Source organism: Anolis carolinensis, chromosome 5 (assembly GCF_035594765.1).
Source record: "Anolis carolinensis isolate JA03-04 chromosome 5, rAnoCar3.1.pri, whole genome shotgun sequence".
Lineage (NCBI taxonomy): Eukaryota > Metazoa > Chordata > Lepidosauria > Squamata > Dactyloidae > Anolis > Anolis carolinensis.
In genome coordinates, this window is record NC_085845.1 from 20,650,993 (window position 1) to 20,665,612 (window position 14,620).

General features: G+C 38.2%; 1 protein-coding gene across 4 annotated transcripts in view; it reads left to right on the plus strand.

Moving 5' to 3' along the window:
• The window catches only part of grid2 (glutamate ionotropic receptor delta type subunit 2), a 1,070,019-nt gene that overhangs the window by 209,458 nt on the left and 845,941 nt on the right, over positions 1 to 14,620 (plus strand). Inside the window, exon 1 of one of the 4 annotated variants that reach the window (XM_062983640.1) lies at positions 5,352 to 5,371. The exons of the other annotated variants lie outside the window; for them this stretch is intronic. The gene's annotated coding sequence lies outside the window, so the exon portion shown is untranslated. Of the gene's footprint in view, positions 1 to 5,351; positions 5,372 to 14,620 lie in introns of those variants that run through there. 4 annotated transcript variants of the gene reach the window in all.

Genomic DNA, 14,620 nt, shown 5'->3' on the forward strand with positions numbered 1-14,620 from the left:
ATTGGCACACAGCCCTGTGGCTTTCCCTGCAGGCAAATAGGAAAAGAACCTAATCTCAGCAAGTTTTTTACCCCTGTTTTTTCAATTGTTGGTTTTCACCTCAGGCCTGTTTGTTTAAGAAAAGAAAAATGCAACAAAGACAACAAAGCTCCCTCTGGTACTTTGACAGTTTATTTTTAAATGTCCATTGCTCCGAGTGCATGAATTATGAAGGTCCTTCCTACTTTGCTTTTATTATCTGTGTTTACTGAACTTGTACATAAGTGAGAAAAAGGCTGGCTCTGCCATTAGGCAGAGCAGAGCCCATGGTGGGGAGCTGTTGCAACGTCCCTCCCTCATAGGGCCCTTCCACACAGCCATATAACCCAGAATATCAAGGCAGAAAACCCCACCATATCTGCTTTGAATTGGGTTATCTGAGTCCACACTGCCATATATTCCAGTTCAAAGCAGAAAATGTGGAATTTTATTCAGCTCTATGGAATGGGCCTTACTGGCATCTTCCACGTTGGAAGTGACTTTTAATTTTAAAAGAGCTGTCCAAAATGCTGACCCTATCTCGGGGAAAAGTCAGCAACTTCGAATAGTTCATTTCAAGTCTGGACTAAAATCCAGGGTGGAATCACTTCTCCATTGGAATGGAGGCCATCACCTGCCAGTATATGTGTCAGTTTCAGATTTAATCAAGGGTACACAGATAATATAGGAAAGTATATGTTGGCATTTTTGATATTTTTCATTGATGAATTTCAGGAAGCATAGTATGGTTCAGCAGCATGTGCAGCTCCTTCAATTTTGAGTATAAATAGAAAAAGGATTACAACCCAGCAAACATGGGTGTACCGGTCACCACAGACATTTCTGTTGGACGATAGAACTGTGTAAGCCCTATTTGGTTCCTCTGTATAATGCATAAAATGGGATGGATCCCTTCCATTATTTCCTTGATCATGTAAAAAGTCATCAGCTGAAACATTGAGCAAGCAGTATCTATGGAGGTTCTCTATGTAATTCTAAACTTTCATTTTCCAGGGTTCTGAGTTGAGAAGGAATCGTAGCTTTGTTTTAAAGAATCTTTAGTTTATAGAAAATGAAAATGGATATTTTGAGGCTACCATAATCTCTCTTTGTGAGTTTAGTTAATCCTCTCCCATAATATCTTGTGTAGTGCAAGGTCTGTCTTCTCATTCACTAAGGATAGGTGCAAATTTATTTTCTGTCCATCTACATATGTTTTCTTTTAAAATTCAGCAGAAGTTATTTCCTCCTAATTTGATGTTAGAATGTGAAATGGATAGATTTCCCTATCCAGGCAACTTTAGACGAGATAAACCAGTGAATTTGCATTACACTGAATATCATAAGCCCACTGTTGCTTTTTTGTGTGGGAGGGCGACCTTGTGGAGTCTACTGAAAGCTTCCTTGAATCTCAGCCTAGATGCCTTTCTTAGATCTACATGGACGCATCTCACTATTAGAGGAAGGGCCATCAAAGGGTGTCATAAAGGATATCACATTTTTTTCTTATTTAAATTATTGTGATTGCATTTTTACTGCTAGTGGCACCTGAAACATTTTCATTTCGAAATAATTTGACTAACCTGGAGTGCTATTTCCTTAGAGCCATTGAATTTTCTTCTCTGCCTCAGGCAGTAAAATGTCTTGGACCCCACCTCTCTAGAAAGTATTGCAGGCTTAGTAACTGACCTATATCTTTTCCTTACCCTCAAAATAAAACCCTTTACAAAAGTGTTTCTGAAGATACAAACAGGGACAGACATTTGTTCATCTCTTTTACACACACACACATTATTCTTTCATTTTAAGCAAACTAGAACATGATGCCATTGCAGAATTATTGGTGCTATTTAATATTCAGATTGCACAGTATTGTGCCATATTTTGCCTGGGACTGGTGTGAAAGAAATGAAATGCAGACATTCCAGTAATAGTTCTTGAGGCAAGGAATTATTAAAATGTGTTTATGTGGTATGCACGACCCCAGCTCCTTTGCAAAATGTTGACTCGTTTGTCTCTTTCAGTTTTGATTTATTTTACTTCTGAGTGTGTGTTTGTTTAATTGTAATGTACAGATGGTCATAGTTCTCAGTGTACAGGGCTTAAAACATCACGTTTCCAAAAAGTCAGTTTTGATATATTGAATTGACAAGTCTAATTTAAATAAAGACTGCTGCTGCTCATTTCCATGCCCAGCTAGCTCAAAAGCCAAATCCTTATTTAGAGCTACAAGAAGCTAAAATTCCTAAAAGAAAACTTTTTTTGCTGTCACTAAAGTTTTCTTTCCCCCTATCTTTTCAGACGTGAGGTACAAAGTTTCTTTATAGATGTATGGATTATACTGTTTTGGCTGCAGCAGCAATGGCTTTTCCAATTTTAATATTGGAAACAGAATGAATGAAGACACTGAGTTAGTTACTTACATCCTAAGACTGTTACGTACAGACTCACAAAATTTTGAATACTTTGTATTTGAATCCCAGGAAACTGCAATTATCAAAATCTTACAGCTGCACACTGTTATGGCTATTTGGTTGAGTTCTCTGCTGTTAATCCTCGGGATCCATATTAACAAGAGCTTTAAGCTGCTTCAAAAAAAGTCTATTCTGCAATAATAACTTGTGCTTTCGGTCACATTGCAAAGAGCAGGACACGAAACATATTGTTCGTTTTAAAAAAGAAAAGTTACTATATGCAAGTAGAGAAGCAAAATCCAAAGCAGGAATTTTAAGGACACAACTCCCCATTTGAATATGAAACAGAAAGGGGTTTATTTGGAAGTTGAGTGGTTTCCTGCTCCTTTCAAAACAGGATTTCTGCAAGGCTAGTGTGGCTTCCAGCTTAGTAACCAAATCTCAGTTAATAGGAAGGCTTTGCCAGCAGAATTAAAAAGTGGATGGAGGAAGGGATGGGAGGGTGGAGAGAGAAAGATGTTGACAGCGTGTCTATCCATTGCAAACCAAGACAATAGGATGCATGTTAAGCATGACTGGATCTATTCATTCTCACATCAAAAACTGGCATGTTTACCCCGCGACAGCCTCAGAACTACAGGAAACGGCTCTTACGCTCTCACAATGTGCAGGGAAATTTTCCTTGACCCTAAATCCCTCTTGGCTCATCATCTGAAGGTCTGTAAGGGAGGAGAAAGAAGGCTCTGATTTAACTGAAGTACTAATTTAAGATGAAGAATGGGGAACAGGAGGAAGAAAAGAGAAAAAGAGAAGTTCACCCCTGCGCCTATGCTCATGGGATTGATATGTGTGGAAAACAGTTGTGCAGTGCTTTTTAGAGTTGCTGCTTCCTTCCATGGAAAAGAGTATTTGCAATTCTGTACAACTAAGTACAGTTGTGTAGCTCAGCTCCATTGCCCTGCAGTGATCCTGTGGAATCGGATGGCACATCATCAGCTGCCATTTGCTCCCATACCCCCCATCTTGGCACACACACTGGCCGAAATCCTGCCCGAGGCAGAGATTTGCTTGCTTAAATATGACCTCAGCCTTCTCATTTCATCACCTGCCAAGCCCTTTAATTTGGCGACTAATCTGCTTGAAAATGAAACATAAAATGAAAGGCGAAACCCCAATTACTCTACACTTGAGTCAGGCACTCAAGCCTCTCTTGCTGGCATTGTGATGCAAAGTGAGAACATGCTGGCTTCTTGGCTTGCCTAAAGATTGTCTGCTTTGCCACTGCAAATCTACTAGAAATAGCAGAACATTAAATATTATTTAAATCTGTATCTGTATAACTTGGAGAGGGGTGGGGGGGGGGTGTCCCCATCGGTTGCAGTCCCAGCTGCTTCTCCCAGCTGCTCTGTCCCTGTTGATGATTCCTCTCTGGCTTGCTTGTCATTGAAAAGTAAATACATTCTATACAGATAGCTATTTACTGTTATGTTAATGGTCTAATTTAAAACTGATGAAAGCACAGGGATTTCAAATGAGGGCTGCCAGTACCAGGCTTGTAATCATTAAATCATTCCTTTAGAACAGGAGCCATGGCTCGCTTTAAGGGCTTTACTACAGTCTTTGGATTATTTCATCCTCTTATGGTTGTCCAGAGTCATGTTCGGTCATCTATTGATGATCCTACACTCAGACCTTTGGATATTATTTTAAAATGGTAATTTATTGTTAATAACAACTTATTAACAGGTCTGCTAACTGATCTGTTCTTGCAGAGTGGGAAAATCCACAGTTTTATAGCAACTCTTCCCGCAGCTGGTTGTATGAGAACTATCTAGGTCCTGAACTTCTAGGAATAGACTCTAGCATCTGGATATCTTTTGTACAACCTGAACAGCTGCAGGAGTAACGGCCTTAAGTCCTTTCAAATTGCTCCCCTCAGGGAATCATTAGCTGTTAGTGTTGGATTGCAAAATAAAATAATTGTGCTTTAATTATCTTGAAGAGTAGCTGGTTAATATTAATAGTTTCACCTGTTATGTGTCATTTTGAAGCTTTGCCTATAATAAGATGTCTTGGTGTAAATATGTGGAGTGTATACCATGGAGAAAAGCTTGCCCTTCCCAATAGTTTCAGGCAAAATCAAACTGCTGCACCATTTCCAAGCTTCTGCATTGTTCTCATTAACATTTATTGCCATTTTAATGGCTCTTGACCATGTATGTCCCAAGTTTCATATGTGAACTCTTGGAAATATCTCATTGTGTTCATTTGGGTTTACCTCCTTGGAAGTGAGGTCACGTTTGAGGTAACAGTTGTTTTATTGTGAATTGAAGTCCAGTAAGAAACCAGAAGTCTCAACATATACCGTAGAGTCTCACTTATCCAAGTCCCGCTTATCCAAGCCTCTGGATTATCCAAGCCATTTTTGTAGTCAATGTTTTCAATATATCATGATATTTTGGTGGTAAATTCGTAAATACAGTAATTACAACATAACATCACTGTGTATTGAACTACTTTTTTATCTAATTTGTTGTATAACATGATGTTCTGGTGTTTGACTTGTAAAATCATAACTTAATTTGATGTTTAATAGGCTTTTCCTTATTCCCTCCTTATTATCCAAGATATTCGCTTATCCAAGCTTCTTCCGGCCCGTTTAGCTTGGATAAGTGAGACTCTACTGTAACTTAATATACAGTAGAGGATTTTTTCCCTTATTAGTGAAAACTGGGGTGAGCTCCTGTATCTTTAACAACCATTTAGAAAAAGAATTTCAACAAGTGTTTTTTGTTACCAGGATGCATGGCAAATAATACACCTGCTGAAATTTATTCTTTTAACCAACCATTGAATATATTGAACACCTTTGATTGCACACTTGGAAATCAATCTCATGGAAAATGCTGGATTCATTTGTGAATCAATATGATCAATCTGTGAGTATGGCTTTTAAACCGCCTGATTTGATTTTATGCTTATTTCCCACAAATGAAACACTATCCAAACAATCATGTTTCATTACAAAATAGCATTAGAAATGCTATATGCCAGAGTGTAGCACCCTGAATAAAGCAATGCATTGTCCATGGACATGTCTTTTTCTTAAAAGCAGTATTGTAGTTAAGCTCATAAAAGGCAGAAATAATAGGGGTGAAGGAATTAAACCCACTGGATTTTGGGTATCCTTGATAAAAACTTTAATTAATGCTCCCATCTCTATGTTTGATAAGGATTTGTGTTTATCAAGAAGAATGTTTTCTAAGAATTGACTGCCACTTTCTTACACTTTACACTGAAACAATTGGTTCAACTAGTGCTGCTTACATGCAGTATGATCATTTTAAAGACTCTCAGCTGAAGGTTTTGCTTTGACTTGCAGATTCTCTCATCTGTGCTATATAACACATTAAATCTCATAGCCCATGTGGCCTGCATTTGTGTCAGGAGGTGGAGAGACATTGTATTCATTTTACATGCCCCTTAGATCCCTTGTTTGTATGGGTAAGAGACAAAATATCCTCATCTTTGGTTATTTTGGATCTGGCACATAGTTTTGTGCACATCAGACAATCAGACCAGCATATATTGATTCTAGGATATTATCAATTTAATGAATCGGTAAAGGGATGCTATTATTACCCCTTTTTCTGCAGGGAGCAGAAAGCAATATTTGCATTCATTGCAGCAGGCAGCAAGGGGCTGGGAACGGGATCACTAAGGCTGGATCTACACCGCCATTTAATGCAGTTTCAGAATGCAGTTTAACTGCATTGAACTGGATTATACGAGTCTACACTGCCACTATCATATGTAACAATACTGATGGAGTGCCATAGTCATAGCTATGTCTGACAATACCACTCCCCAATACTATTTTGTCCAACAAGCAGCACCACATCCAGGTGTAACAAATTGTGGCACTGGGAAATGACATCTCTAGCACATTTCTGATCATGTAGTACATTGGAGACCGGCAGCTGGATAGATCCCTTACTATTCTGCTGTAATTACTTAACTCTTTCTACTGTTTACCAGTAGAAAGCACCTAAGAAACCCCTTTTAGGGGTGCTATAAAGGTAAAGGTTTCCCCTGATGTTAAGTCCAGTCATGTCTGACTCTGGGGGTTGGTGCTCATCTCCATTTCTAAGCCGAAGAGCCGCCGTTGTCCGTAGACACCTCCAAGGTCATGACTGCATGGAGTGCCGTTACCTTCCCGCCAGAGTGGTACCTATTGATCTACTCACATTGGCATGTTTTTAAACTGCTAGGTTGGCAGAAGCTGGAGCAACAGCGGGCACTCACTCCGCTCCCGGGATTATAACCTGGGACCTTTCAGTCTGCAAGTTCAGCAGCTCAGCGCTTTAACACACTTCACCACCGGGGCTCCTTTAGGGGTGCTACTTAGCTAAAAAGATTTAGGGAGTTTCCCACCTGTTGATGTTGATAACATGGAATTCAGGGGGGGGGGGCTGCCAATCAAAATATATTGAAGCTTTAGCCTTGTAAGCCTTGCTTTCATTTTACAACTGCTAGAAATAGAACATAGTAAAAAAAAAAGAGGCAGTCTTAGTAATAACTACCTTGTGTATTATTCCAAGGGAAAGAACTACATCTGGAATAATCTCCATGAAGCAAACCCTCTCTCTTCCATTTTAAGACTGTTATATACTTTATTAGGAGTATATCAGAAATATCATTCTTTCTCATTTTTCCTCCATTATGCCAATTTGATAAACTCAAAAGCTTTCATGCTTCCGTGCAAATGTTTTAGTCGATCCTCATAAAGGAATCATCTTAGGTTCGCATAAATAGTAATACATATAACATCCTCTATATTTTCCAGCCATTTCAGTGATTCCATATTGTGAATCAATACTCCATGCAAAGATCAGCATTGGTCAGATACTTGCCCTTCAAAACCAATGCAGTATCTCAAGTTGGGCTATGAGATCATTTACAGTCAGCATCCTTATAGGTACAGATGTCTTTCTGAAACCCTGGAGACATATACTTTGGCAATAGCTGCTAGGCCTAGGGCTGTGTTCCAGCATAAGCTGAAGAGAACAACTTGTACTCTTGCTGTCTTGCCAATTTGTTTGAACTGCTTTGCCACCAAAGAAGCCAATAACAGTGGTTCTCAAATGCAGCTAGTCCTGAATGCTATGTGGCCTGAGGTCAAGCCCAAATGTCCCTGTTAACAACAGAAAAAAATTGCAATGAAATATAATGTATTGTCCTCAGCTCTGTCTTACCCTTGTCAGATTGACATTCATGGAACTACATATCAAAATCTTCCTGAGTTTTAAGTAAGAGTGCTAAGAATATTATATGGTTAAAAAACCCCATAGAATTGTCTTTATGATGAACTTCTGACAAAGTGTGCAATGGTCATAAAGTGTGATATTTTTTCTTTGATTTCCTAGTACCTTTTTTCAGGGGGGGGGGGTTGAATAGAGTTGATCCTGTTAATTGGCAGGGTGATTGCCTCAGGAGACACGTTCTGGGAATTTTGGGAAATTTGAAAGACATGGGCTGGCTAGAATTTTAGGTCCTTTAAGACCTCATTTGGTGGTGAACCTTGACACAAATCACTGATATAAGATAACCTTTTTGGTGAGAAATCAGTGCAGATTTGGTCATCACAGCTTTGAAGCACCACTTCAAAGCATGGGGTACAAATGGATCCCTAAGCAACAAATTCTTCTCAAGTTGTCCCAGAACCAACTGTGGCTAGGTAGTGATTCAGTGAGCTTGGGAACCCCACCGCCATGAGACAACTGGAGAATGGGTTTCAAAGGCTATGTAGGGCATAAATTTAACTCTTCATATACAGTTCATGTCCCATACTAATCAGTATGAGGGTCTTCGATTTTTTTTGTTTTCCAGCAAAAAAAAAAAAAGGGGGGGGGGGATTGCCTTGAAATGCCAGGCTAAATAAAGCAAAAGTGACAGGGCTTGTTAAACAGGAAATAATATATTTTTAAATGCTACTATTGTTTTGGTATGATGCTGGTAAAACCTTTAGGTGGTAGAGGCCAGATCCACTAAAGTGTGGTAGAACCCTAACCATTCTACTCTGCTGTATACTGACACACAGAATTGTGTGTCTTATATACCATTTAAGCAAGATGGTTCCCCTCCGGTAATTGGGGAGGGGGAGCAGTAGTTCCCAACCCACCCATTTTTTTTAGACTTCACCTCCCAGAAATCCCAGCCAGCTTGCCAGCTGTTAGGAATTGTGGGAGCTGAAGTCCAAAATACCTGAGATCCAAAGGTTGGGCATGAAAAATGTATTGGTCTGGATCACAGTGTAAATCTCCCTATTCCAAGCATTGCGTTTTTTCCACTTCTCTCTCTCTCAAAAAAATACCTAGAAATTATTCTATCTCTAATATTGCTGGCAGCAGGAACAACTCAGGATTGGTTTTTATTCACTTCAGCAGCACTGTGCCAGTTAACTATGTACAGTTTATTTTCTGTCACATCTGATTAAAACTTGAATTATGAGCACATAGCAGAACACATATGGTAAGCAAGCCCAGATATTATTTATAGCTCTTTGAGGCTGTTATTTCTCCCCAAATTATATTAGAAGCTAAAACCTCGAGCTTCTTTCCCTCAGGCAAAGTGTATTTTTCTAGATAAGCCATTTATTTCATTATGAGCAAACTAAAGATAGTAATTAAGGCAGACAACATGTACGGTTCAATCTGGATACAGAGGACCATGTGCAGCCTCAGATTGGGAACTATAGGTGTATTCTGTGTATGTTGCTGGCAATTTATTTGACATTCTTCAACTGAAATCTCCCAAACCAACAGGAAAAAAGGTAAAAATGAACCACTCCCAGAATAGAAAACAAAAAATAAAATTACAAAGCAAGATACTCAATAGGCTGTTAGAAAACCATGTTATTTTTTAAAAAAAATACCATTATTAAAAGGTTAGGGACAGCAAATGTACAAGTACTGAATACAATTATTACTAAAAGTAAGATATAAGATTATGAAAAGTGGAGCCATCATAAACACTTCATGAGGGAGTAGGATCTACAATCAGAGTCAAATTAAATATTCTGAGATTTTAAACTATATCAGTTCAACATGGCATCATAAAAAGTACATTGTTTGAAGACTTTTTTTAAAAAAATCTGTGGCCCGGAGATGGAAGTTATTTGCACCATTAGCCATCATTACCAGCAATGACTGATGGTGTGGAAGGAAAAATATGACAACAGACAATGGTTCAGTGTGGAATACAGTTTGGTTTATCTGGATTGGCAAAATCATACGAAAGATCAGGTTCCTTTTATTTAGTTTCAGCTTTGATAACTAGCACCTTTGATGGACGGAAGAGCAGAATCTGGAGCAGTACTTTGCCCCTTTTGTAATGGGTGCAGTATTAGAATGTGGTTTCCATTGCTGGGAAATTGTGGTGACTGTCAAAACAAATTTTATCGGAGTCTTTAAATGAGAGAAATGGGTCTCTTTGTCAAAGTAAGAAATGGGTTCTGGAGACTGGACATCAATAAAGGTAATCCACAGAGCTACTATATACAGTTTTTTAGTGCCTATCATAAATAGAAATGCTGTTATCAGAAAATTATTAGAATAACCATTTAAGGGCTTAACCCAGCTGCAGCCCTGAATCCTGCCATTTCTCAAATAACATGTGACATTTGTGGAATGCAAAATAGTTTGGCTCAACTTACTTTTGTGCATTGGTTTGAAACACAGCTTGTATTCAGCATGACTGCTCAATGTCAGCTAATGCCCTTCCATGTTGAATTTTGCAAAGAAAGAAAGAAAGAAAGAAAGAAAGAAAGAAAGAAAGAAAGAAAGAAGGAAATAAAGAAAGAAAGAAATGCTACAATATAACAATTTCTTGAAATACACAATCCATTGAATCCAAAGAAGCTTGGTAATTTTTCAGATTGTCCTGATCACATTCCATCCCTGGGGAGTGAGGGGAGCCAGGCAGGCCTCATATATATATCATGAGCCTATAAACTGTCATAGAATCATAGAATAGTAGAGTTAGAAGAGATCTCCAGGCTATCCAGTCCAATCCCCTGCCAAGGAGCAGGAAAATGACATTCAAAGCATCCCTGACAGATGGCCATCCAGCCTCTGCTTAAAAGCCTCCAAAGAAGGAGCCTCCACCACAGTCCAGGGAAGAGAGTTCCACTGCTGAACAGCTCTCACAGTGAGGAAGTTCTTCCTGATGTTCAGGTGGAATATCCTTTCCTGTAGTTTGAAGCCATTGTTCCGTGTCCTAGTCTGCAGGGCAGCAGAAAACAAGCTTGCTCCCTCCTCCCTATGACTTCCCCTCACATATTTATACATGGCTATCATGTCTCCTCTCAGCCTTCTCTTCTGCAGGCTAAACATGCCCAGTTCTTTAAGCCGCTCCTCATAGGGCTTGTTCTCCAGATCCTTAATCATTTTAGTTGCCCTCCTCTGGACACATTCCAGCTTGTCAACATCTCCCTTCAATTGTGGTGCCCAGAATTGGACATAGTATTCCAGGTGCGGTCTGACCAAGGCAGAATAGAGGCGTAGCACAACTTCACTGAATCCAGACACAATACTATTTAAGCAGGCCAGAATCCAATTGGCCTTTCTAGGTGCCGCATCACATTGTTGGCTCATGTTTAACTTGTTGTCCACAAGGACTCCAAGATCCTTTTCACATGTACTGTTATCGAGCCAGGTGTCCCCCATTCTCTATCTTTGCATTTCTTTTTTTCTGCCTAAGTGGAGTATCTTGCATTTGTCCCTGTCAAACTTCATTTTGTTATTTCGGCCCATCTTTCTAATTTGTTAAAATTGTTTTGGATTCTGCTCTTGTCTGTCCCTCCTAGTTTTGATAATCCCTAGCCAGAATAGTCAACTTGTGAAGAATATTGGGAAGTATAATCAAACATCTGGAGGTTTGCACTTTTTCATATTTTTTTCTTTATTAGTGTGCTAGTTCTAATTGAAACAACACCAAAATGCAACTGTCAGACAGTACTTTTCTTTGACAGAATATGCAGAAATAATATCATGCTAATCTAACAATTTACAGTTATTATTGTTTATTATTATTATTATTATTATTATTATTATTATTATTATTATTATTATATTATATGACACAGCAAACAAGATAGATATGCTGGATTTTGTATCACAAAATCACAAGTCGAACACTTCCCAAGTGTCTAGGACTGTGTGATGTATTTTCGGATGATGCGTGCAGATCCCAGTAGGGTGGCCTTTTGCAGTTGGCAGATCGTAATTTTGTCAATGTCTATTGTTTCCAAATGCCGGCTGAGATCTTTTGGTATGGCACCCAGTGTGCCCATCACCACCGGGACCACCATTATTATTATTATTATTATTATTATTATTATTATTATTATTATTATTTATACCCTGCCTTTCTCCCCATTGGGATTCAAAGTGGCTAACAATCCCACACTAGACAAGTTTAAAAAGTGCAATACAAAAGTTTTTTTTTAAAAAAATGAAATAGTAACAGTGTGGTAAAAACAGAATTAAAATACAATAAATACACTTAAAATGGCCTTTAAAACTCATATCCCCCAATCCCACTCAACTTCCCCAAAGCCTGCCCCTTATCCTTCACCAGTATTAGAAGACGTTTTGTAGTGAGATGTCAAAAGTACCACTAGTTGTTTGATTACCTCCACGTGGAATGACTTGCTTTCTCTCTTCCCCCCCCCCCCAAATTTCAGTTCAAAACACTATATTATGGATTAATAAACTAGATTTCACATACATTTTTTGATAAGTTTTAGATTTGGACAGAAATAGGATGGGACACAAAAAGCAACAATAAAAGGCAAAGAGAGTCATATTTATTTAATATTTAAGCAGAAATAGCCAAACATGCATGAAGGGACAACTAGTAAGATATATTCAGTTGCATAGTCAGCTTTCATTGGCTGGCAACCATTTGTAGGGGAAGGTCTGGTCACACTAGATCAGGAGTGTATTGTTTCTAGTAACACAAAGTGGGTTAAAGAAAAATATTGGATGATTTCAGGACAGGAGAGTCCCTTTTCCTTGATGGAAGAAGTTCTTCCTTAATTGAGAAATTCTATCATGAGTCCACTCACCAGGGAGGACTAATTTCAGGGTAAAGAAATCTTTTATTCTTGCCTATTGTAATGAAATGTGCTACCTGTACTAAGCAGGACTTCCTAGCTAAAGATGCACTGTATACCCCTCTCTAAAGATGTGAAAGTCTTGGGGTGAGGCAGGGGAAGAAACAGTTGGGGGAAAGCATGTTCTTTTTCCAGAAAACACAACAGAGGAGAGAGGATTCACAAAACTTGAGAAGAGATATTTTTCTGGATTATTTTCCTAGATCACACATCCTTTGATTATGAATGCAAAAGCCACCACTTTAGTGCTAGCATCCATTATTCTACGAATTTCAGAAGCAACACATACTGCAGCAATACTTTCACAATGACAACTAGTATATACATTTTCCTCCTCACAATATATATATGTTTCTGCAGTGCTTGAGGTGGTTGCTAATAACGGTCTAATGAAATATTATTATAGACTGGTTTCCCCCTTGGTTATAAAGCATCTGTAGGTAGATTTCTAATGGCCATTATAAGGGCACTTTTTAGTGAGTTCCACTGCATGAACATTAATAACACTCAGCAGATTTATTACCATTACAGTAACGTTCTTTCCAGGACATTAATAATAATATGACAATAATGCTTAGTAAACCACCAATTTTTAACAACGAAGGTCCAATTTGACTACATGTGTAGTGTAAAATGTAAAACATTTTAAAGTTATTTTGCAGTAAAAATACCTGTTTTAGAGTGCGGCGATAGCAATGTGTTCATTATATAACCAGTGACCTGTTGCTTATCATTAGCCATTACATTTTCTTTATATATATATATAAAGAAAATGTAATGGCTAATGATAAGCAACAGGTCACTGGTTATATAATGAACACATTGCTATCGCCGCACTCTAAAACAGGTATTTTTACTGCAAAATAACTTTAAAATGTTTTGTATAGAGCAGCAAGGTCCAGCAACTCTAACTTGTGTTGGTTTATTTTCACCTTCTAGGAAATAATATGGATTTCTTGAGATGTATAGTTATATGCTATTTAACCCTATATAAAATTATTGCGTTTCTTCCCACTTTTAATCTATTACAGTACTTTCTAAAACATAGTAGTTTAGATCCAAAGGAGTGTGAACAGGGGAACAGCATTAGCTATGAACTTTGATACAAGTAAGGAAGAGAACTCAACAAAAACAATATAATGCCTTTTTTGTATATTTTTGTTTGTGAGTTAGCATTTTTTTCCAACCAAAAAGTTGTATATTTTCATTGAAAGTTGCTATTATATAATAGCATCCGTGGAAGATTTCTCTACTTCCTTATTTTATTTGAAATGTTTAGCAATGAGCAGACATATTGTGGCCTTGAGCAATGCCACTGGAAACATGACATAACATAGCACAATTGCTTTCTTGTTGTGCTCCTTGTGACATAACTTAAGTCTTATTGAACTATACTGTGATATACATGGAAGAGTACCTAGCTGCTACTGATAGCTCTGATATTGAAACAGCAATACATATTTTGTGGGTTAAGGTAAGAAGTGGAAGCAACCCTCTATGACCTTGTAGTGATGTCAACTCTTCTACCTCTCACAGGAAACCACATATCTTAGCAGCATATTCTGCCCAGAACTACTTGTGTCAAAAGTGTGAGAAATGTGATGAAAAAAAGATGAGCTCAGCATAGAAGATAAAATACAACCACAAGAAACAATTTGTGTACAGGTTTGGAAAAAAGACTATGCAAACAGGATTATTTGGCAGTTGGGATCATTTTTTTCATTCAACCTTCTTTAACTTGGGCATCTGATTCCATTGAGAATTGAAGAGAATGTTAATTAGAATTGCAATGGGGGATTATTGGCCCTCCTGAGATTTTGACTTCTACTTTCAGGCATTTTGGGAATAACTCCCACTTAACCCAGGGAGACCTACTTCTGAATATGAATGGATGTTGTTTATAGGAAGTGAACATATCTTGATAAATATTCAAATCCCAAGCGAAGACTTGAAGAATCCTAGATGGATGAGAATCTTTGCATCCGGGCTTACATTCATAGCATAAACACAC